Raw genomic sequence first — 23,022 nt, forward strand, 5'->3', positions numbered from 1 at the left:
TTGAACCACATTAAAGTATAAAAAATATCTCAATAATAATAATAATAATAATAATAATAATAATAATAATAATAATAATAATAATAATAATAATGGTCTGTCTGAAATGAAGGATTTATTATTAACTATCTATAAAGATAAATATCTGTCACTGGTCTGTTGCATGGAAAGAAACTTTTATATATACGCCCTGAATATCGCCGAATGTTGTATGTGACTATGGAAAGATTATACGTTATGACATTTGGATCCAAAATGTTGACTCAGGGAAGTCACTTATTTACATTCACTTCGTCTGTATCGACGAAGTTCTTTGGGTAAAAAAGATCTGGGTTCGTGTTCCGTCTTCGACGAAAATAACCTTTGTGAGATTTTTATTTGAAGATTAGTTAGCCGGTTTCGTACGAAAGGTAGGATTTTTACCTCCCATAAACAAAGACTTCCCTATACAGTAAAACATCTATAAGAACGCCTTATAGATGTTTTACAAATATAGATGTACTCTACAAACAGCTATAAGAACGCACGATATTAATAGAAATAATCACAATGGCTTCATATCTTCAGTTGCTTCATTGTAGTTCAAAGCAATAACTTAGAATTGTTTTATTCATTTGTTATTCTTCCTTTTCGGTTTTTAACTGATAAATACAAGATTTAAAAAATTCCTGTGCTCTATTTATTATTTTAAAATCTTATTCTAAAATTATATAAGTCAAGTGGATATTAAATCCAACATCATTTCAAAGCCGAATAAGTTTCTTGCGAAAGTTGACCAGAGAGCGTGCGGGAATATACTCGCCGCCATATGCGTGGGTCGCTCCTATAAGGTTCGGCTCAGGCAACTCGTAGTATGACGGCAAGTGTATTTCCGCAAGCTCTCTGGTCAACTTTCGCTAGAAACTTTTATAGTTTCTGTATTCGGCTTTGAAATTATGTTGGATTTAATATCCACTTAAGTTATATCATTTTGCATCGCCGATGTGAAGCCTTTTGGTTCTTTATTTTAGTAAATTATTCTAAAACGTTTTAGAATGAGAAAACATACTTGACATGTTTTGGGAAAATTTGAAGATACGTAGGGAAAATATTTGGCATTCACTCACTTCACTAAATGAAAATATCCAGTAAAGCTTGATTATATGACTCTTCAATAACGCATTTTATTCTTTAAACTTTATATGACCGTGTCCTATCATTTATGCTCATGGCCTCGTGCGCCTGTATTTAGATAACCCAAACGTATCAACACACAGGAAAAACAAAGCACATAACACACGTGAAACAGAAACCCAAGGAAAATAGACAGGCGTATTGTTGCATACGTAACAAACAAATCAATAATGGAAACAGTAGTAAAATCTCACATTTTGTGTTATGCTTAGCACTATGATTTAGTGAAATGAATATTTGATTGTTGTTTCGGAAAACAGATTTTTTCATACATCACTTTCTGCATCAAGACTAAAAGATAGTTACTTTCATTTATAAAGTTTTCATTTATGACTTGTCATATGACCATTTTCTTTCTTTACACGTGGATATATTTGCCTGCTGATATACGTTGTAATTATTCTGTCACTCGCTATAGACAAAGTCGATTATCTCTTTCGTAGTCTTTCTCTTCTCCCATCACCCTTTCTTCTGTAGGTAATCACCTGGCGACGTATACAATACGTTAACATGAAACGTTCACCTCTCCATGTGCAATCGGACAGTTCTGCCAGGGAATAAGTTGTGCCGCTATTGATGCGTGAAAGTGTTCGTTCGCAAAAGGAAAAGTGGGGAGGGAAGTTGGGGAAGGGTGGGTGGGCGAGTGGATGATAAGCGAGAATTCGAGGGAGACGGAGGGGGAACATCACATGTGATTAATTCGATGGCAGAGAATTAGTGTGTTCATTATGTCTGACTATTCTGGTCCACTGGGAAAGTAATTTTCTCTGTAGTACGAAAGACGGGTTAATCAAGCAAGAACACAGGAACATGATTAAGTTGAAGCAGGAGCATAAAAATTAACTTCTCATTTGGGAAAATGTGCTCTAAATGTAAACCTGTACGATACTGTTTGATGATCATTAGACCAAGGTTCAAAAAATCAACACGACGAAGGACAGCAACTAAACGTGTCCGTCTGGGGAGGCACGAGATGTAGCTGTCAAATTTTATAACCCACGTTTGAACAGTTCGGCAACGGCGAACATCACTGCAACTGTAAAGGGACGGCCGGCTGATGAATAATTCTCCTCTTCAAATTTAATTACTTATTTCCTGATGGGCTTGTCGTTCGCTGAAGTTCAACAGCTGATGAAACGCCCGATTTCTTTGATATTGCAATTGAAGTGCTCTATTTTAGGAATACAGCGCGAGGTTGGCACATACACATTTAGTGTATCCCAAATTATTAGTGAATAAAAACAAATAAGGAGCAACTCGTTTCAGTATTTCTCTCTTTAGCTTAATAATTTGCCATTGTATAACTTTACAGATTTCAAGAAGTATCAATATGATTGTGTTTTAATCCGAAATTTTTCGATGTTGAATTGACAGGATGATACCGAACAAATCAATCAGCGTTATGTATGAACCTATTTTGAATACAAATTTCTTACAGTGCAGTTTGCTATTGTTGGAAAATAAACATGCAGTGAAATCCAGATTTAACCCCTTGAGATGTTTTTGTACTTAGTGGATAAATATAAAACTATAGATTTATGTAGTGAAGAATGCTCTGATTATGCTGAAACTTTTTTTTCGTTATACATAAAATGTATTGTTTTTCTATTATCTCGTATCGCTAGCAATCTTGGGCAAATTCATTGTAACTCAACTAGAGTAATTCAACAGTCTGTAAACTGTTCACACTTTCATTCGCGGCAATCACAGAGAAATGTTGTTTGATAAACTAGTACTATGGGCGAACCAAGGATGACACAATCCTAAAACCTTGTTCTGACGCTATGTATGATTTTCATGACGCTGCCAGATGGTCATGTTATACCGTGCATCAGAGCATCTATTGCCTAAAGAATTTCACTTTGGCCTTCGGTACCAAAAGGCCCACATTGCTACTGATTTATCTATCTCCAGGACAAAGTTGTGAATCAAATGAAGACAAATATTATCTGAGGGAACTATGAAAGACAGACTTGGAATTTTTCATTCATATACAAATATTTTATTACGAGTATATTGATTCAATAGTTCCACGCAGAATATTATTTCATAAAAATACCTGGATGATCGGAAAGTGAAATTTCTTTAGACATTGAGGGTTAAAGAAGTGCAGTTTGGTTAGAGTTTGAACATTGTAAAAAGAATTTTTACAAAGAATTTTGTGAAATCCTTTTGTGCAGGATTTCGCAAAAAAGAGGGTTTGCTATTTCAAAATCCAATTTTAAAGGATATCACAAAAAAAAACTTTGGTACTTCAAAATGCTTTTGTAAAGGACTTAAAATCCATAATTTTATTCAGTTTTACTTCAATTGTAAAGTAAAATAGTAAAAAATGGCTAATCTGCATCATTCATTTTTGATTGTGTCGTGTAAAATATTTCTTTAGGAGAATTTAAGTGACTATTTCTATAATTCCACATAAGAATCTGTTAACCCTGCAAATAATGCAAGGAAATGAAATCTCAAATGGTTCTGTTTCATCTGCGCTCATAAAACCCTATAGCAACGCCGTAATTCCATGATAACATTACATCAGTGTTGCATTATAGGATACCCTTAATCTCAACTGGTGCTTTTATATCAGTTCTACATAGCGCTCCGGAGTCATTACTGCAACTATAAGGTGTACTGTAATTTCTATCCCTATCGAAAAGACAGAAAAATTACTGGGTCAAATCTCACGGGAGTCAAACGTTGTTGAAAGAAGCCTGTCATTAATCCACTGGGAGCCATTAGGGTCCACTGCGTAAAATGGTTGATGTGTAATTTGGGAAAGCGCAGATTTTTTTTCTCTGACGCAAGCATTCATCCCCCTCCCTTTCTCCTTTATTTTTATACTTGTGATTTAGGATGCTTCCGAAAAATAAAGACAAAACCCTGAATTGGCATTATTCGGTTTAATTGTGCATATTTAATAGGGTAACAGATTAATCATTTCATTGTATTGACCTGAAATGACAGAATATTTGCATGCTTAAAACCATTACTTGGATTGAAATATCGTGAAATTTGCTGATTTTTCCTAATTCGTGAGTCACAAAGTTGCATTGCGCAGCATAAAATAAAAAGGACAACGGTGGTCATATTTGCATGGTGAAGCAAGTTTACAACTGAAAATGATGACATGAAAATGTACAAACAACATATGCTTTTCAAGTGAAGGGGAGATGAAATCCTTGGTACATACTTATGGTTATGTTTAATATTTTTAATTTCACATATGGATCCATGTTTATTATTATTGCTTGACATCTTTAAGGACTCCAAAGACTCATCCAGAGAGGGCCCCCTACTCTACACCTCTGTCTCCACCACTCAATCCAACTACAACGAACCGCAACTACACCAACGCCATCTGCTGCCCACCACCACTACTAGTATTTTCTCAGATAATCACAAACATCCATGCCCACGGCGGGATTCAAACCCGCAGCCTTTTGGCTGGAGAGTGGATACGCTAACCACTCAGCCAACCAGGCTGGCAGTGCTATTCTACATTATGTATAATGAAGTTGTTCAGTTGAGACTAGAAATCCTTAAAACTGCTTATATCTAAGGAAATGCCATGATTACTGTCTAGTTTAAAATAGCTACTTAGATCCCTGATGAACAGGTAGGTGTTAAGGGAATTCACGTTTTTAGGAATCAGAGTGCTTTAGACATATCATTCAGAAGCAGAGAGAGAGAGAGAGAGAGAGAGAGAGGTTATACTTCTTTTCTGGTAGTGTGGTTCATAGCCTCATCAAACGTTTTTGGATGTGCTCAGCATGTGAACTTGTGAGGGGTAATGAAGGATTTCCTAAACACACTATCAGGTTGTTGGCTGACCTGTAATTTGAGTAAGTGCAGGGCTGAGAACACGTATTGGATCGACTGATTAGTTTCAGATTTTCAGATTTTTAGTTTCAGGCGAGGGAGTTAGGCGAGGATGTCTACTTTCTATTCACCTGTTCATGCTGAGGACACCATGCGTGTAGCACAGGATGAACTGAAGACGGAATAGCAGGAAAGATCCTAAACAAATTGCTGACAGAGTTAATGAGATCAACCACAGAAGCGGACTTAAACTCAAACCCATCAAGACGAAGATTCTTGAAGGAAGTAGACAAATAATCTCCTCATAAAAAAGTATACTTTAATGGAGAACTAATTGAGGAGGTCAGCAAATCTGAGTATCTTGGATCGGTTATTTGAAGGCTGAGAGGACAGGCCTATCACTATGGAAACAAAGTTAGGGATTCTGGATGCAGCTGCTTTTTAATAGCTACTTGTAAATGTGCAAGTTAGAGACTAAAGATATCTGATAAGAAAATGATAACAGCTTTTGAAATGTGGTATTATTACATTTTAAAAAAGGGACTATTGACGGAAACAAAAGGGACTATTGAAGTTCCTTTTGTTTCCTTCAATAGGCGGGCAAATGGATTGCTCTTCGAAAGGATCTATAGGATTTTAAAAGTCCTTAAGGGCATTGATAGAATTAAACCGAAATACTTTGAACACAGAAACAAAAGATAAGGAAAACTTGTTCCTAGAAGAGAGGAAGTTGTAAATCCTGATTAAGTCGGATGGCCTGTCTGGAGTGACCAATCTTCAAAGAGGTGAAGCCTCAAATGAAGCCCACAAATAGTACCAATCAAAAATTTCCTGTCGCATATCAGTGAGGTATGGAGTGACCACACAGCGTCTGCTGATGTCCAATGAAATTATGGATTATGATGGTAAAAGTAGGTAGTGATCAGTGATCAGTTATGTTAGGCGACATTGTTGTTCAATAATAGCAATAAATTATAAAGACCATGATATTATGATATGCAAATAATTTTATACTCTTGTTTATTTCTTTGATTTTTACTTTTCAACGTTTTTTTTCACAGCTTGCTATTTGGTAATGACATGTGGGTGATATTTTATGATATGTTTTCGTCTGAATGCATGCCATTGATGATTTAAATTATTATTTAATCTCTCTGAACTCTTTCCAATCAAAAATTAAATTAAATTAAAATTAAAAATGAGGGAAAGTTACCGTTTCTTAATGTCATTATCTGAAACAGACCTGGGGAAGGATTCGCATCTTAAAAGATGAGCATCGAAAATATGAAGTCCAATTTCTACTCGGCCAGTTCATCCTCGATGTTTATTCAAGGAGAACCATCCCCAAATACTATTTTTTAACTAAAATAAAGAAGCATAAGCTTCAGTTCGGCGATGCAAAATTACATAAACAAATTGGATATTAGATCCAGCATTATTTCAAAGTCGAATGTAGAAAACCTTGAAAGTTTCGTGAGTTGACCACAGAGCTTACGGCAATACATTCTTCGGTATCCCTGAGTTCCCTTAGTATTGACTACTTAAAAAAAATATTCGCCTTTTATTAGTCCATTTTGATAAGGTTTCACTGTCCTGACAGCTGTTTCGAACTTGTTAGGTCTCTTCAGAGACTAGGCAGAACCCTAAAGCGAGCAAAAACTCTCGTTTCACTAAAGAATTGTAACTTTAAAATTTGAAAGAAATGTAACTTACAAAACTTTCATAGTTTCTACATTCGGCTTTGAAATAATGTTGGATCTAACATCCAATTTGCTTATGTAACTATTTTACAATCCTATTCCGCGGCCAAATCTTGGCGTTCACTACAGACCTCAGTTTCAGTTTTACACATCGGTAGTTTCTCCATCAAAATTGTCAACCTCCTCAAAACGCATAGCCTTCAAGCCTATTCCCTCCTTAGGAGTTTCTTTCGTTCTCCTAAGGACAACAACTCCCCATGTAGAAACATTCAGATGTCAACTGAGTTTCTTGATCGTCTTCCATACGTAAGTCGGATCTGTAGAAGTTTCGAAGTAAGAAAGAAGGGACATCTTAGTAATAAGTCTTATAACAGAAGGGAAAAATCAGGCTTGGCTTATCTCTCTTCCAAAACGCACGATGACATCGAATGGGACAAGGCATCTATGCCATATCTAAAGGTTTAGTTGTTTTTTTTTCTTTTCTTGTCAGATTAAAGAACCGACCTCCGTCATTTTTTCACGTCTGACTCAGCAAAAATCAAGCAGAATCATTGATTAGCTTGCTTCACACACCTGACTTTTTTCAGCACACCGTTTGCAAACAATGCTAGAAAATGAATGACTCGTGTTTAGATTGTTTATTCTAGTTTTTTTTTTTTTTTGAGCATTTAATATTCATTTATGTTGTTGTTGTTTTTGTCATCCTTGTTATTAGTTTTTACCCAGAAGTTATCGGTGATGAAACTAGTCGATGGTTTTATTTTCTTTGCGTGTTTTTGTTTGTTTTAATGACTAAATACAATTAATATTTATTTATGTGATGTTAATTCTTTATTATGTAAATCACAAAGAAATATAACAAGAAAGACGACCTGAGAGAATTAGCATCGGTTAGAGGGGTTGTTATAAGACACATTACTAGAATCCTGCTGAAGATCTGTGATTAAAATGGCGACAAGTTTGAGTTTGCTTATTCAACACTAATTTTGTATACTTCTTTAGATCTATGTTGATTATACATATTCATAAAGAACGTTAATGGTTTATTATTTGAATGCAATATTTCGTCGAACAGAAAATAAGGCATTTTCAAGGATAAATATAACTTGGCAAATTACAACGCATGTTCAAAAGAAGATCGAACTTTTGCTATAAAGACTTTATTGTTCATTTTACAACATTTTAAACACTGTCCCCTTCAAAGTAGTCCCATCTACTGGTGATGCACCGTTCCCAATTTCTTCCATTGTTGGAATGCTTCCTGGAATGCACTTTCTGTGATGGCGTTCTTTTATCGCATTTTCCTGAATCTCCTCTATGGTTTGAAAACGACGTACTTTCAAAGTGGTTTTAAGTTTTGAAGACAGGAAAAAGTCTGCTTGGACTAAATCCGGAGAATAGGGTGGATGGGACACAACGGAAGTCTGGTGTTTTGCCGGCTCATTGTCGTGATGAATAATAACATCCAAGTCTGTTTTCCCACAATTCAGGATACTTCCTGCGCACAGCATCGCTCAAACGTACTAAAACCTCCTGGTACAACTATTTGTTTACCATCTGGCCACGTGGTACAAATTCATAATGGACAATGCCTTTCTAATAAAAAAATACAATGAACATCATCTTGATCTTTGACTTGACTCATTGGTGCATTTTTTGGGTCAAGGGGACCCTTTCCCCACCCACTGCAACGATTGCACACACACACACACACACACACACACACACACACACACACACACACACACACACACACACACACACACACACGTTGTTCTTCAAGCTGTTTCATTGTCACTGATCCGACGAACAGCTTGTGCACGTGCTTACTTCAGCGGATGTAACTCGACACTAATGCTCATAGCAGAAATGGACAAACGGCAGTTTGTTGTCAAAACCTGCCGCTCAGTGCGTTCGGTAGTGAAGTGAGCCGCAGCGTGCCCTCTGTGCCGGTTGGCGCGCTATTCAAAAAGTTCGGTATTTTTTTGAACACGCCTCGTAATTTGAATAGAAAATGAATATCGCGTAAGCATTCAAATGTTTTGATTACTCCCTCTCGTCACAGCTAAAAAGTAGCGTTTTTTTTTTTTTTGAGGAAGTTTTTGAAATTTTGGCCAGACGACTAAAATGATAGCATAGTAAAAAATCCTGTCAAATTTGATGTAATTAAATGGAATTTGGGAGAATATCAACTAAAATGACGAGTCATTTCAATTTTAGTTTCATTTGGAGGGAATTCAATGTTATAATCCGATCTTGTATTCAGGCAATATGCATCATGGAAAAGGAGTAGATAAATATATATACTAGATATATTTTAGTGAGTAGATTCACACATGCCAGTCACTGAATTAGAAACTTTTATTTAATACCATGTTGAACCTCCTTTACCAAAACCGATCCTCTGTAATTCCCTGCGCACAGTTCGGTGAGATACTGTGAGATATTCATTAAATACTTCGGTCAATTGCTGGAAGTTCCGTTTGCGCGTACAAGCCTTCTCAGACGACAGTGATCTCGTTTCTGACTGTCTTCAGATCACAGTTACCCCTCTTAGACAAGCGGGTTATTTTTCCACTGATCAAACACACGTGAGAACTGGTTTCTTTTGAGAAACCAGTCAGTTCTACCGTTTACAAAATCGTAGCTTCAGCCAGACGGGCACCAACAATAAATCCTTTATGGTATTTATTGTTGGTGCCCGTCACAAAATAATAACACAAAATAATTTATGTTATTTCGAGATCACACGAAAAGTGAAAATAAATATATTATAGATATGTGGAGTAATTACTTTCAAAGATTTCTGAATGAAACAAGCAGTGACCGAAAGGTTGTCGAAAATATCAAAATGAATGCAAACCGGAGTACATATAAATACTTGAGGGAAAAAGCGATTAAAACCTTAAATATAGAAAGATAGCTCAACTGGATGATATTCGTCCAGAAATGCTCAAATATGGAGTTCTAAAACTTTAGTAGTTTAAACTTTTAAAGCTAATTAAGAAAGCTTGGTCTGAGGGTCGAATTGCAGATGATTGGAGAAGAGTTCTTATGGTGTCAACCTAAAACATGCGGAAATAAAACTGAATGCGAGAATTATAGAGGCATTTCCCTACTGAGTGTTCCAGACAGGATGTATGCAAGCATGCTTGAGAAACGGCTAAAAATGGTGGAAAGTAAGCTTGGTGAAGAACAAACTGGAACCAGGCCAAACAAGGTGTTGGATCATATTTTCACTTTATAAAAAATAGTTGAGAAATCATGGAATTTAACAAAGATCTGTATTTAAATTTTGTAGATCTGGAAAAGGCACACAAAAAGGTACCCAGGAAAAAGCTTTTCAAATATTAGAATTATTCAGAGAAAATAGAATATTATACAGAGAAACAAATGGCCTATATTTAAGTTAAGTCAGCAGTTTGAACTGAATGAAATATAGAAAAAATGGTTGAAGGTAAAATCAGGTGTGAGACAATGTGCATCCTTGTCTCAGGTGCGAGACAAGGATGCAGATTATCTCTACTCTTATTCGTGATCTATGGTCACATTATGAAGGAACGTGTTATTACGGGAGTGAACAGATGGAATCAATGGCAGTATCATATTAAAAACGAAGATATTAAGAAAGAACTAGATATTGTTAGCATCGAGGAATGCATTAGCAGAACTAATCTCAGGTAGTTTGGTCACTTAAACAGAATGGGCGAGGAAAGATTAGCAAAACAAATGTTCTCTGCCAGGTTGACCGGAAGAAGACCCGGAGGAAGACCAAGATATAGGTGGATTGATACGGTAAAAAAAGTGCCTTAGAAGACAGAAATATAAGACCTGATAATATTGGGATCTTCACAAATCACATTAATTTGGAGGAAAATATTTTTCGATAGGAAGTTAGTAATGATGTAAACTCAAGTTGCCACGTGTATTCTCATAATATCTGTGTACAACTCTAAGAGATCAGGAAGTACAGTATAACGATGATGATGAATTAAAAGAAATGAAACTGTCTACAGTATAATCTAAAAACGGTTCTAAGTTCAGTTGTTATGGCAACGAAAGATTTGCGAAATATATATTTTTATGGTTATCTTTAATAATAGCTTACACGCCTGTTTTCCCTCCTCTCTCTCTCTCTCTCTCTCTCTCTCTCTCTGTGTGTGTGTGTGTGTGTGTGTGTGTGTGTGTGTGTGTGTGTGTGTGTGTGTGTGTGTGTGTGTGTGTGTGTGTGTGTGTGTGTGTGTGTGTGTGTGTGTGTGTGTGTGTGTGTGTGTGTGTGTGTGTGTGTGTGTGTGTGTGTGTGTGTGTGTGTGTGTGTGTGTGTGTGTGTGTGTGTGTGTGTGTGTGTGTGTGTGTGTGTGTGTGTGTGTGTTTTCTTCTCTAAAAAACAACAATAGTTGAAATCTAACTTCGTGTCTTGAATGAGCCATGGCTCGTTAAAGACATTTAATTGATGTTCCTGTTTTACAGATCTTTATTAACGTTCTTCAACCGAATTCATTTAGTCTATTTATATCTTTTGAATTTAGTGCACACCGTGTGGTTATGTCTTATCAAAATGTAGCTTTATAATTTGAAGGAATTAAAATTGTTCTGCAGAACATTTGACTAGCAAAATATGTTAACAAACGCTATCGATAAATTAAATGGTACGAAGGACTTGATATGAAAGTTTCTTTGAATATATCTTACAACAAATGACCTGTTTAGAATCTGCATCTTTTACTGATTTATCTCCAAGCAGTTTGGAGGTAAAACTCTTTTTTATTCTCTGTTTGCGTTATCATTTGACAGATAATAAAGCAAAAAGATAAAATATTCCACTGTGTATACTAGAGGTAGGAGTCTGTTTTTTTTTTTTTTTGGTATTAGAGATTTATTTATTTAGTTATTTTTACTATAGCTGTACAGACGGTTTATGTGATAAAAACTGTGTGATTTCGTGTGTGCGTGTGCAAACATGGATAGGTAGTTCATTTTCTTATAATAATCTCCCTTTTTTATTCCTTTTTTTTCGATTATATTGCCATTTTTATCGTTGCCTAATTTCCATTGAGGACTTTTTATATTCAAATCACGTTACTTCTTTCTTTCCATGTTTCAATTTCCATTGAAAAAAAAAACAAGAAAAAAAAGGAAAAAATCAGTTGGCATTTGTATTGATTTAAATTCTCAATGTTGAATTCTTGGAATGTCCGTACAAGAAACCATAAATAACTTGTAAACTCAATTACCATAGAACTTGAAAGATGTCTGAATGTGTACACTGAGATGTAAAACCAATATATCTACTGCGTGCTATTCGTCATATGACTACGGCAAGCTTGTTACAGGCTAAACTGATAGCGTAACATACCATATCTTTAGCAGTATTGGAAACACATCAATCAAGCTGACGTTATATACACGAACATCGTATGGCCACAACTAGAAGTACAAATAGCTTGCAATAAATAAATAGTTTAAGAATAATCGCCATTAAATGCAAAACTGTGGGGTCTAGCCGAAACTATACAGATAAAATGACTTGTGATTTTTTTTGAATTGTTTTAAAATGATTGAAAGCTCCTACATGGGTTTTTGAGATATATTTGTGGGATTCGGTAATGGTTTTCTCAACTCCTGTTCTGTTCTAAAAGTTGGGTATTGCCCATGAAATAAATGCATATTTTGGTTTATAAACAATTATTTTCAATATTTGTCAAAGTATAATACAGGGTGTTCGGGATAAATTTGACAGTTTCGTAAGGAAAAAGAAAATCTTCTTTGTATCTATTAAATTTAATGAATTGACAAAAAACATTACAGGCAGAGTTAATTGCAATACTATCAACAAGATTTACTCAAAATAACCACCATTAGCATCGATCACAGCTTCAATTCTGCTTCGGAACCTCGAACAAGCTGATGCTACAGTCTCCCTGGGAAGGGCCGCAAAAACTGTTTTAATTTTATCCATTAACTGGGCTTTTGTATTACTGGAAGTGCGATTGGTGTCTTTTTCAACTGCGCCCCATACAAAATAATCCATGGGGTTAAGGTCTGGGGAGTTTGGAGGCCAAACATTTGGACTGGTGAAGTCGTAGAAATTTTCAGACAACCATTTTTGACTTTTCCCAGAGGTGTGGCAAGGGGCCGAATCCTGCTGCCATACATACGGCCTACCATTGGCTACCCTTGTTATCCAGGGCTTGACTACAGTTAGCAACTCCACGAACAAAGCCCGAATTCCAATGCCAGGGTTCTTCAACACCTGTTCCCGCAGATTTGCGAGGAATTCTGCTGTACGAACGCAATCAGATCGTCTGCTAGGGATCTTTCTTCTTACTACATCCTCGTAGTCACCATTGCAAGTCTCTAGTTCATGCCTGATTGTTTTTACTGTATTCAGGGAGCATTGGGCAGCAGTCGTAATATCCTTATTTTGATGGCGGGCACGAATCATCATGATACAAGTTATTCTCTTCCATGATTCAGGTGGGTTCCAGCTATCCATCCTTTCTGACATCTTGTATATGAATGAAGAAGGGTCCAAACTTTTAAATGAAGAGAAGTGTGTGTTAATACAAGTAACTTACGGAAAAATATAATTAATTATAAATATGTCAAATTTATCCCGAACACCCTGTATATATATATGAAAACAAAACCTGCCCATGTCTCTATCATTTATTCTCCTGAAGTCTAAATATTCATGTTCCTTGAATTAGGGTAAGACAAGGGTAGAATTAAGGTCGGATAAGCACAACCATAGTAAGCTGTTAACTCTCTACTTCTGTCCCAGTCAAAACTTCGGTGGTACTTGGAAGATGCTTGCTCCATGATTCAGAAAATCGCGTTTAAAATTCCATGAAAGACCTGGGCTTTTTTCCTGACCTTTATAGAGGAAGCTAAGGGAGATGAATGCAGATTGTTATAATTTTTTTCTGTTGTTGTCTTTGTCTTTATTCCACATCAGCTCTGATGTATTGCCGACAAAACAGAACGACGTTGGTGAGTATGCAACTGACAGACAAAATACACTCTCCTATGGCCTTTAATTGTTTTGTAATTAACTCGAAATTGAGAGAAAGAGAGACACAGACACAGACACAGAGAGAAAGAGAGACACAGACACAGACACAGAGAGAAAGAGAAACTAGGATTTTCTTCTCCACACAATACATACAGAATAGTCTATTTGAAGTAAGTACCAAATAATGTTTGTAAACCCAGTCAGATATGATCCGTAATTTTTAGCCTGCTTGAAGGAAGAGACGGGATGCCTATTTTCCAACAACAGTCTCAGGATAAGAATCCCATTATGGCAGAATACTTTCGAATGTCTTCAGGTCAAAGATGATTTTCACCTACTACAAGACCATCGCTACCATTACTACCATTCTGCTTAATGGAGACCTGAAGTGGCTTACAGAAATTAATATGTTTGGGCTTCTAACGAAGGGGATGGATTATCTAACTCTTTCCCTATCCTCGGTAATAATCAGCTAGACAGGTTTACAACCTATCTTGACGGGATTAACATAAAAAGTAGTGGTAATATTAAAACAGAATATATTCCTTAGTTTAATTTAAAATCTGACATTTCGAGATCCTAACTTTCTCTCTTTCGAGTTGAATTCTGAGCCTAATTGGATCATGAAAGTATCAGTCCTTGTTGTAGCGGAGCCGAGTTGTCCAAGTGCTGATATAGGAAAACTATATGGAACTTATCGAGGCGTATTTTCGAAACACACGAATGCCGTAAACTTTACTTCTTATTTGGAAATAAATTCTCCAAGCCTTTTTTGCGTATAAAAATAATACTAAATTTAAAATACTTCTTATAACAAAGGACAATTAAAACCCTTCTTACATAAAAATGCCAAATTAAAAACATCTAAAGAGGACTGATAGCAACTTAAACGCCAGAAGGGGCCGAAAAATATTTTGACAATGCAAATTTTTTGGAACTATACTAGTCATGAATAATTTTAAAAGAAGTGCACTTGTACACTTTTCCTACACTCGTTCCCTTGACACACTTATAGGGCAAACCTACCTTCTTCAAGGAACGGAAATACATTAAAGTTCCTACTGTTTTCTATAATTTCCTAGTCATATAAATAAAAATATTCCCACTGTCAAAAACTTTTCGAAGAAGTCTCTACTGACGTTTAAATCCAAGTCAGTAATTTGTAGATGCTTCAAGTGAGGGTTTTTAATCATGATTAAAAAATTGCAATTGTTTGTGTTAATAACATTTGAATGTTCATAACTTTCGTATATTTTTGATTTAATGTTTATTGTAAATATTTTTCAAAACCTTAGTAAGCCATCGTATATTGGTGGTTCCTACACTCGTTCCCTTGATACATTTATAGGGCAAATCTTTGTTCTCCAAGGAAAGGAAATGCCTTAAAGTCTCTACTGTTTTCTGTAATGTCCTGAATATGTCTTTAAAAGATACAATGGGTGGAGTGGGAGTACCCCGTTCCCAATTTCAAGACTTTCCGATATATAAAAATTTCCTAGGGGAAGTTTGAACGATAATAAAAATAATTCTCCCTAGGGTTCAATATTTTTAACGTTTCTTTTTCATGTGACACATGAGATAGTACGAGAAGTAGCATTTCAAGTCTTTCTGACCTATAGAAAACTCCCGAGGACGTTTAAACTGAAGCAAAAGAAAACAATAGCGAATAATATAATAGTCGTAAAGTCCAAAATTTGCTTCATCAGTAATCAGTGTGTACTCAAGCATTTCTGAAAAAAATTTTGAGCGTTATTTAGAAATTATAGGCTCGCTAAATATCATTCGTATATACGAAAAATGTTTGGCGATATAACGATCCGAAATGGATAAATCTGCGTACAGTTTTGCTACTTATAAATACTGTAAGTATGATCTTGTTTGTTTGGTTCATTCAGTGTTTTTAGTTGTAATATGTATCCGCAATTGTTTTCTTGATATGCCCATCGCATGTATTTTCGGCAATATTCTCCATTGTGTAAGTATTTACATATCGCCTTTATTCAATACTTCATTTCTCACCCTCTGTGAAATTATGAGCTTTCCTATTCGAACCACGAACTCGCGAACAGCTGTGACCAATTAATTAAAGGTACGTTTTGGTAATGGTGTGTCCATTAAAATGCGTATTGTCCGAGAATACGATAAAAGAGCTCAAATAAGTACAAGCAGTTTCTTAAGATGCTGCTAACGCACGTGGGAGACAGAAAAGGAACGTTACTCGCACGCACGTGCCCTTAAGATATTAAGTGTACAAGGCTGCAATGTCTCTACGGTGGCAACAACCGCATCATCAAGAAGAACGACCCCCACCCACACACACACACACACACAATCAGTGACCAATTCACGTTTGTTCATATTACATCTGTAGTGTGTAAACACGCCTGAACACACGCATAGGAGGTGCTCGCGCACCCAACACCTCGTTTTATTTCTGCACTTAGAGTTAGCGCAGTCATTTTTGTATTCTAACTTACGCTTGTAAATAATTTAATATGTAACACAGCAGATTGCAAGTTAGTTTGCTAATTGCCCTTCAAAGCAGTCGTTACAGCTGCAAAGTAATTGGCATTCTCCTCATATAACTTTGCAGAATAGAGAAAGCAGACAACACAGCAGCGCCCTTCGGACTTTTCCTTTTTTCTAGTGCTAATCCATCTGTCTTGGTGATTTCGCAATAGAATTCACAAACACCTTTAGCACGACTACTTCCATGGAGGTTTTTTTCCTCCCTCGACCTTTAGTGTAAGCTTAATGGCTGTTACTATATTACCTTTCATCTTTCTATTTTGCTTAATTGCATTTCCGCCCTCTTTTTTTCTTCTTGACTTATCGATGTAGAAAGCAGAAAGCGGAAAGAGCGAAGAAAAAAAGAAAGAAAATAAAAGAAAGTCGCAAATAACGAAAACATATAAAGAAATGGAGAAAGAAACAGAAAAAAAGAAACGGGAATAAAGAGTAAAGTAGGCGAAGAAAAAAAAAAGAAAGACAAAGAGTAAGGAGGCGTAAGGTCAGAGCTGATAGAAGGAGAAGATTGGCTGACTAGCGTTGTATCTGTTGTAGAACGAAGAGGGAAACAATGAGAGAATAGAAGGAAGGAAGGATGACAAAGAGAAGAGAGAAACGAGATGTCAGTTAACCTAGCAGGAAAAGTCATTAAACTCCTGTGCTTGGTAACATGAAGGTCCGGACGGAAATGGCAGGAACACCGAGTAACGAAACATTAATTAAAGACTCCTTTAATTATCACTTCAAATCTACTCTTATATATTAACGGCTGCGCACCACCAGGTACATGTCAGCACTCGGCTTTTCAAGACAACCGAGTTAAACAAACAAAAAGAAACCTTGGTGTTTGAACAGTTCGAGAAACTTCACTACTCGAGTTGTGGTTGTGGTTTTGTTACAAGCACTCATAATTCTTACATACAACAAACACGCCGTCTTTCAGGTACGGAAAGAAAAAAAAGACGTTTTAATTTGCGGTGGATTAAAACCATACCCATTATCTAATTTGGAAAGAAGTAAGAGTTTCTGCTCTGTAATTTCCCAAATGGAACGATAATTAAAATATGTGACAGCTAGGAGTAGTCTTACAGAAGGGAAATCTGTGGGTGAATGAACTGATTTAATACCTCTTGTGGGGACATACGACAAAGATGAAGAGGGCTTATTTAAAATCTCTGCGAATGTAAGTAGTGTGTAATAGCATCCCATAATACCTTTGTGTGTGTGTGTGTGTGTGTGTATGTGTGTGTCCTGGAACTATTACCCATACAAATGACATTAGAAAAATGCAATCTACGTTATCTGAGACTTAATTGTGTGTAACGTTTTGGAATGATCAAATATTTAATCTAAAAGTAGAGGATATCATTAATAAAGCAGATTTTTATTTTTCTCGTCACCCTTAATTCATTATTGATTAATAATTAAGAATTAGGTTTCATATTATTGATTTTTTTTTTTTTTAGTAAACCAGTTACTCCTCTTCGGCATTGTCTACAAAAATGATTAACATCCAAACTATGTTTAGCAATAATTGGTGCGTTAATAGTGACGGGTTACTCTACTGATTGCAGAAATATCTCCCCATCATATGATGAAGTAAAAAAAAAGGCTAATATTTGCTGTGAAGATAACTGCACTTGGATATTTTAGGTTGCATGAAGAATAATGTTTGCTAGATTATACTGCAGTTTGTTTTAGTGTAGAATATTCTGCATCAATAGAAAATGAATTCGAGAAGAACAACAGAAGACAATCGCAACTATTTGATATACGTATTTAAAAACCTGTGATTTCATATAAATTAATATTTTTATGTCTGATGAATCATTTTCCGATGTTTTCATTGACTTTATATGTTATACCATGGCAGTCAGAAAGTTTCTTTATATAAAAGAAACCAATGGAACTTTCTAAACCTACACCCATTGGTTTCTTTTAAATAATCTTCGTCCGATGGTGCAAAGTTGTTGTCTGGATGCAGAAAAAAATCGTTGGATGATAAGTCATGCATGCACTAACTTTTTTTAGTTCTTGATCACTAACAAATGGTGACCTTTCGAAGGTAACTCTGTATAACTTGCTCGTTTTTCAGTGGGTGGATGTTTTCAATATTCTCATCAGTTGTTGTTAGAAATAACTGCGATAGTGGTAGCAAATTTCGAAGACTTTCTTCATCCACAGTACCTTCAGACCACAGCAAAATGGAACCACTGCTCGCTGTACCTTTTTTGCTACATATAATGAGCACAGCAGAGAAGATCTACCTACGTGTTTAATTCTACAAAATGGATAGATCGGTCAAGATCCAAGTATTCCCTTAATAGTCTCGATTATAAAAGCAATGTGTGTGTGTGTGTGTGTGTGTGTGTGTGTGTGTGTGTGTGTGTGTGTGTGTGTGTGTGTGTGTGTGTGTTTCAAGTAGAAAGACCTGGATTCGAATCACACCTAAGATCAAAAATTTAAGTAAAGTGAGTTAGCTGATGTCATATCCGGAGAAGTAGGATTTCAGCTAATCCTTGTTCTGTTCTATTTCTGTCCAGGAAACGAGGATTTCTCTTTTCAAACAGACAAGCCAGACAGAGAACACACACGCAGTTAACAGACACGTTTGAATGTCTCTTATTGTTATTAATTACGTGTGTCTACAAATTTAGAATACACAGGGCGGCCATAATTAAACTTCCCTTATTAAGAGGCTTGTGTAGCTCGATCTAACAAACGGAATGTTACCAAATTTGGTAGCGATACTAACCAAGACATGAGAAGAAGGATCCCGCGAAAAACGTTAGTTTGAGAAGTCGCTGATAGGGGAATATGGCGCTGTACAATGTAAAAAAAAAGCCTTAAATGAACAGACAAATGAATAACTAAGAATAAACTGAAGTGAGAGATTACCTTTATCTGTTGCACTTATGATAATCCAGCAATAAAATATTTAATTTATCACGGTAATTACGGTATTGCAATTACCGGAGCGTAAGAATTGTCAAAAACCTGTTGCACAACTCGAGCACATTAATTTTTCCTATGCGAAAAAGAACCTGGTTCAATATGGCCACCGCTCTCGTGGACCAGAAATTGCATTCTGTACTCAGCATTCTCAACAGCAGAACGTAGCATGTCGGAAGGAATGTTCGTCACAGTTTGTGATACGTTGTCCTTTAAGAAGGCTGTCAATTTGGGACACTGCCCACGATAGAAGTTGGTCCTCAGGTAACCCCACAACCAAAAATCTCATGGAGTAACTCCAGGGGAGCGAGGTTGAATGCAACTGGAAAGAAGCGCCTAATTACTCTTTCTTCTGTGAAGTGATGCCGTATTAGCTGCTGTAGAGGTCGTGCAATTTTGGGCGGCATTCCGTCTTGCATAAAAATGGTCTCGTGCAAACATCGTTGTTGCTGAAATTGCTGAATGACGAAACTGTTCAGCATATTTCCATGCGGTAATGGAACAATGTACTGGTTCGATCCTTCTGAGTGATGTCCTCAAAAAAGCCCTATTTTTAAATCCTCTGTGCAGTCACAATTTTCGGCGAATGTAATGATAGTTCCTGCAGCTCGTGAGGTGATTTGTAAGTCCAAATCCGACTATTTTGTATGTTTACAGTCACGGTCAGTTAAAAGTGCGCCTCATCTACCCACAGAATGTTCCAAGGCCAAGCGTCGCCGGCTTCCAATCTTTCCAGAAACGTCAGAACAAATGTCAGTCGCTTATCCCAATTATCGTGTAGCAGCTGCAGTTCGCGGCTGATCTTGTACGGATAAAATGTAATAATTTTGCGAAGACTTTCCATACCGTGGAATAAAGCATATCCAAATCTCGCGCTACTACCAGCAACATTTTCGTGTGATCTGTCGACAATCGCGGTGGAAACTTCTTCGGTTGCTCGTGGTGGCCCTGGTTTTCGTCTTCTGCCAGGCTGCACTTTCAAAGATCCTGTTTCCTCAAACTTCCGAATCATCGCTCTAACTGCGTTAGCTGACAGAGGACCTTACGCAAGCTCTGGCGGGTTCTGTACTGACGAAGGGTGGCTGATGCATTGCACTCATTAAGGTGAAATAACTTTACAAGTAACGCCGATAAGGTAAAGCGAGATGCATGTTGAACACGACTATCAATAGGAATATGGTTATGAAGTTTTCCCTTCACTTTACTGCTTTTATGATGCAGCAAAACAGGTGTTCAACTTCCTTTTATGTAAAGTGTCGGCTTCCCGGGCAACAACAATGCCATGTTACCCCTATCGGCTACTTTTCGAACTTTTTTTTTTTTTCGCGGAATCCTTCTTCCCATGTCTTGATTAGTCTTCCTACCAAATTCGGTGAACATCCCGGATGTTAGATCGAGCTACATAAGCCTCTATATAGGGGAATTTTAATTATGGCCACCCTGTATTTATATCACGTACTTACACGATTTTCATTATTTATAGATTAGACATCCAATGTACGGCCATATTCATCACGGCTTCTGGACTCAAATCGAGGCATAGTTTTATGCAAAGAACTAAACCATTGACCCATAAACCTGAGGAGCGACGCCTTGTTCTATGGAGGGAATCGGTTCAACTTCAAGAAGCCTCCATAATTAAGGAAGAGTTAACCAAGGGATATCACCTACCCTATAGCACCTGAAGAACTCTGAACCGTCTTAGAGTGGGAGTGTCCAGATGCAGAAGTAACCTGATGAAATGGGGTTTTATGCAGATGATGACAGCTGTGACTGCGGAGACGTCCAAACTGACGAACATCTTTTATGTTGCCCAGATCTAATCGATGTGTGCTCCACGGATGACATTCTGATGGTCAATGAAAAGGCGATACAAGCCGCTGTTTTTTGGATGGAGAGGATATGATTGGTGTTCCGGACTCGGAAAGTAAGTAAGTACTTATAGATTTATTATATTTAAGTATATTCTTTATATACATTATTAATGTAGAATATTTATATATTGTAGATATTCTTAAGTAACCAATCAGCTGCTATGGAAAATTTCCGTGACGCCATTGAGTCCGAAGAATAACTGGAAATCCAATTATCTCTACATTTTTCAGTTGGCAAATTATTATAACATCGGCTTGTGTTTTTATGATTTCATGAATGAGTTAACCGAGAGTGCATGATATCCCATCCAATCTCTTTGTTTTAATGCGATGTTCTTCAGTAGTAGTTTGGGAACTGTAAATTAATTATATATCGTGGAATATAAATGGGACGTATATCATTAGTAATCTGGATAATTATAAATCATCTATATATATATATATATATATATATATATATATATATATATATATATATATATATATATATATATATATATATATATATATATATATATATATATATATATATATATATATATATATATCTAAGCTGTTATTTATAATGTTAGTTACCCAATGAGTTTATTTGAGTGCAGCTAAAATACACTTGGCAATGCGAAAACCTTCAAAGCATGTCTTACTCGTGAATATTTCGCGATAATCATAGCAATCAAATGAGTCATTCGGATTGAATTACTGGTGTAAATGTAATTTTGGGAAAGAAATAATTCCAAAGTCTTGAACACAACATGGTTGACACGTATAATGGATGAGAGGTGATCCTCTGTACGGTTTAGTACTATTGGTTTTTCCGAAGACGTAGACCCAACGTCAGCAGCTGAACTAAGCTGAGTTATAAATAACGATACCGTCTTAGAGTTAGGTAAATTATAGGTAGCCAGTAACGAAGGACGGTCGTCCCCTAAAACGACATAAAAGATGTGGGGAAGGGAATAAAACTGCTACCAAGGTTAAATGATGACACCGATAAATTTTCTTTTTATAGGTTTCCCTGGACCTTCTGCATTCCGTAGGATTAAACGATCGTCTGTAGACATGATTCGTGTCTTCACAAGACGGTGATTTACTTGATCTGATTAGGCAGTTTGCGTCTCCTTCATCATTATAATGACTTCGCAGGACCTTCACCTACCCCCCCCCCCCCCAAAACCATTATTTCATTTTTCTCTAATTAATTTACTGTCAACTGACAGGGATATTAAACTGGGGATGTTTAATGAGGGGAAGGAAGGATAGATGATAAGAATACAAATATATGTAGAATAAAAACGGGTGTTTTTGCGACTTACGTATTTAAATAATTAATTTAAAAATTTGGAATAAAAATCCTCCTAAAAATATGAAATACTTTATAAAACAATCGCTGTTTCATAAATAAATAAATATACACCAAGGTATAGCAGTAAAGTAATGAGATATTTTTATTGCGACATTTCGCAGCACTATCAAAGTAACGATGATAGTAAATTAGAGTGATTCCGCCCTTCCGCCAATGTACCAGTTTCTCCTTGGTAGGACAATCTACCGAGTTATTGTGTTTTAGTAAGTGTATGTGTGGTGTGTTTGTCATGAAAATGGAGAAGTGAAATTTTGAACAACGTTGTGCGATTAATTTTTTGTGTTAAGCTGAACGACAGTGCAAACGAAAAGTTCGATAAAATTAAGTAGGCATATGGTAATGATTCATCAGGTGTTCAAGTATTTCAATGACGCAAGGTGTTCTTGGAAGGAAGAGAAAGCGTGGAAGATGAGCAACGTGCAGGGCGTCAATCACAACAAGAACGAACAGCTGCATCGTCTATCAAATTAACTGCAATGAAATCTTCGAAGATTGCGAAAACATATCTTACGGGTACATCCAGAGAATACGAAAGACTGGAGCGTGCATCACTACAATGCACCTTCTCATTCTGCGGTGACATTTCGCGATTATATTTCTTTTTATAGGTTTCCCTGGACC

The 23,022-nt window shown here is 36.4% G+C and overlaps 1 long non-coding RNA gene across 2 annotated transcripts in view; it reads right to left on the reverse strand.

Moving 5' to 3' along the window:
* LOC150108653 (uncharacterized) overlaps positions 1-23,022 on the reverse strand; it is a 305,460-nt gene that overhangs the window by 64,468 nt on the left and 217,970 nt on the right. The window lies entirely within an intron of this gene.

Source organism: Typopeltis vanoorti, chromosome 3, assembly GCF_054136105.1.
Source record: "Typopeltis vanoorti isolate ZY-2024b chromosome 3, IOZ_Tvanoo_1.0, whole genome shotgun sequence".
Taxonomy (NCBI): domain Eukaryota; kingdom Metazoa; phylum Arthropoda; class Arachnida; order Uropygi; family Thelyphonidae; genus Typopeltis; species Typopeltis vanoorti.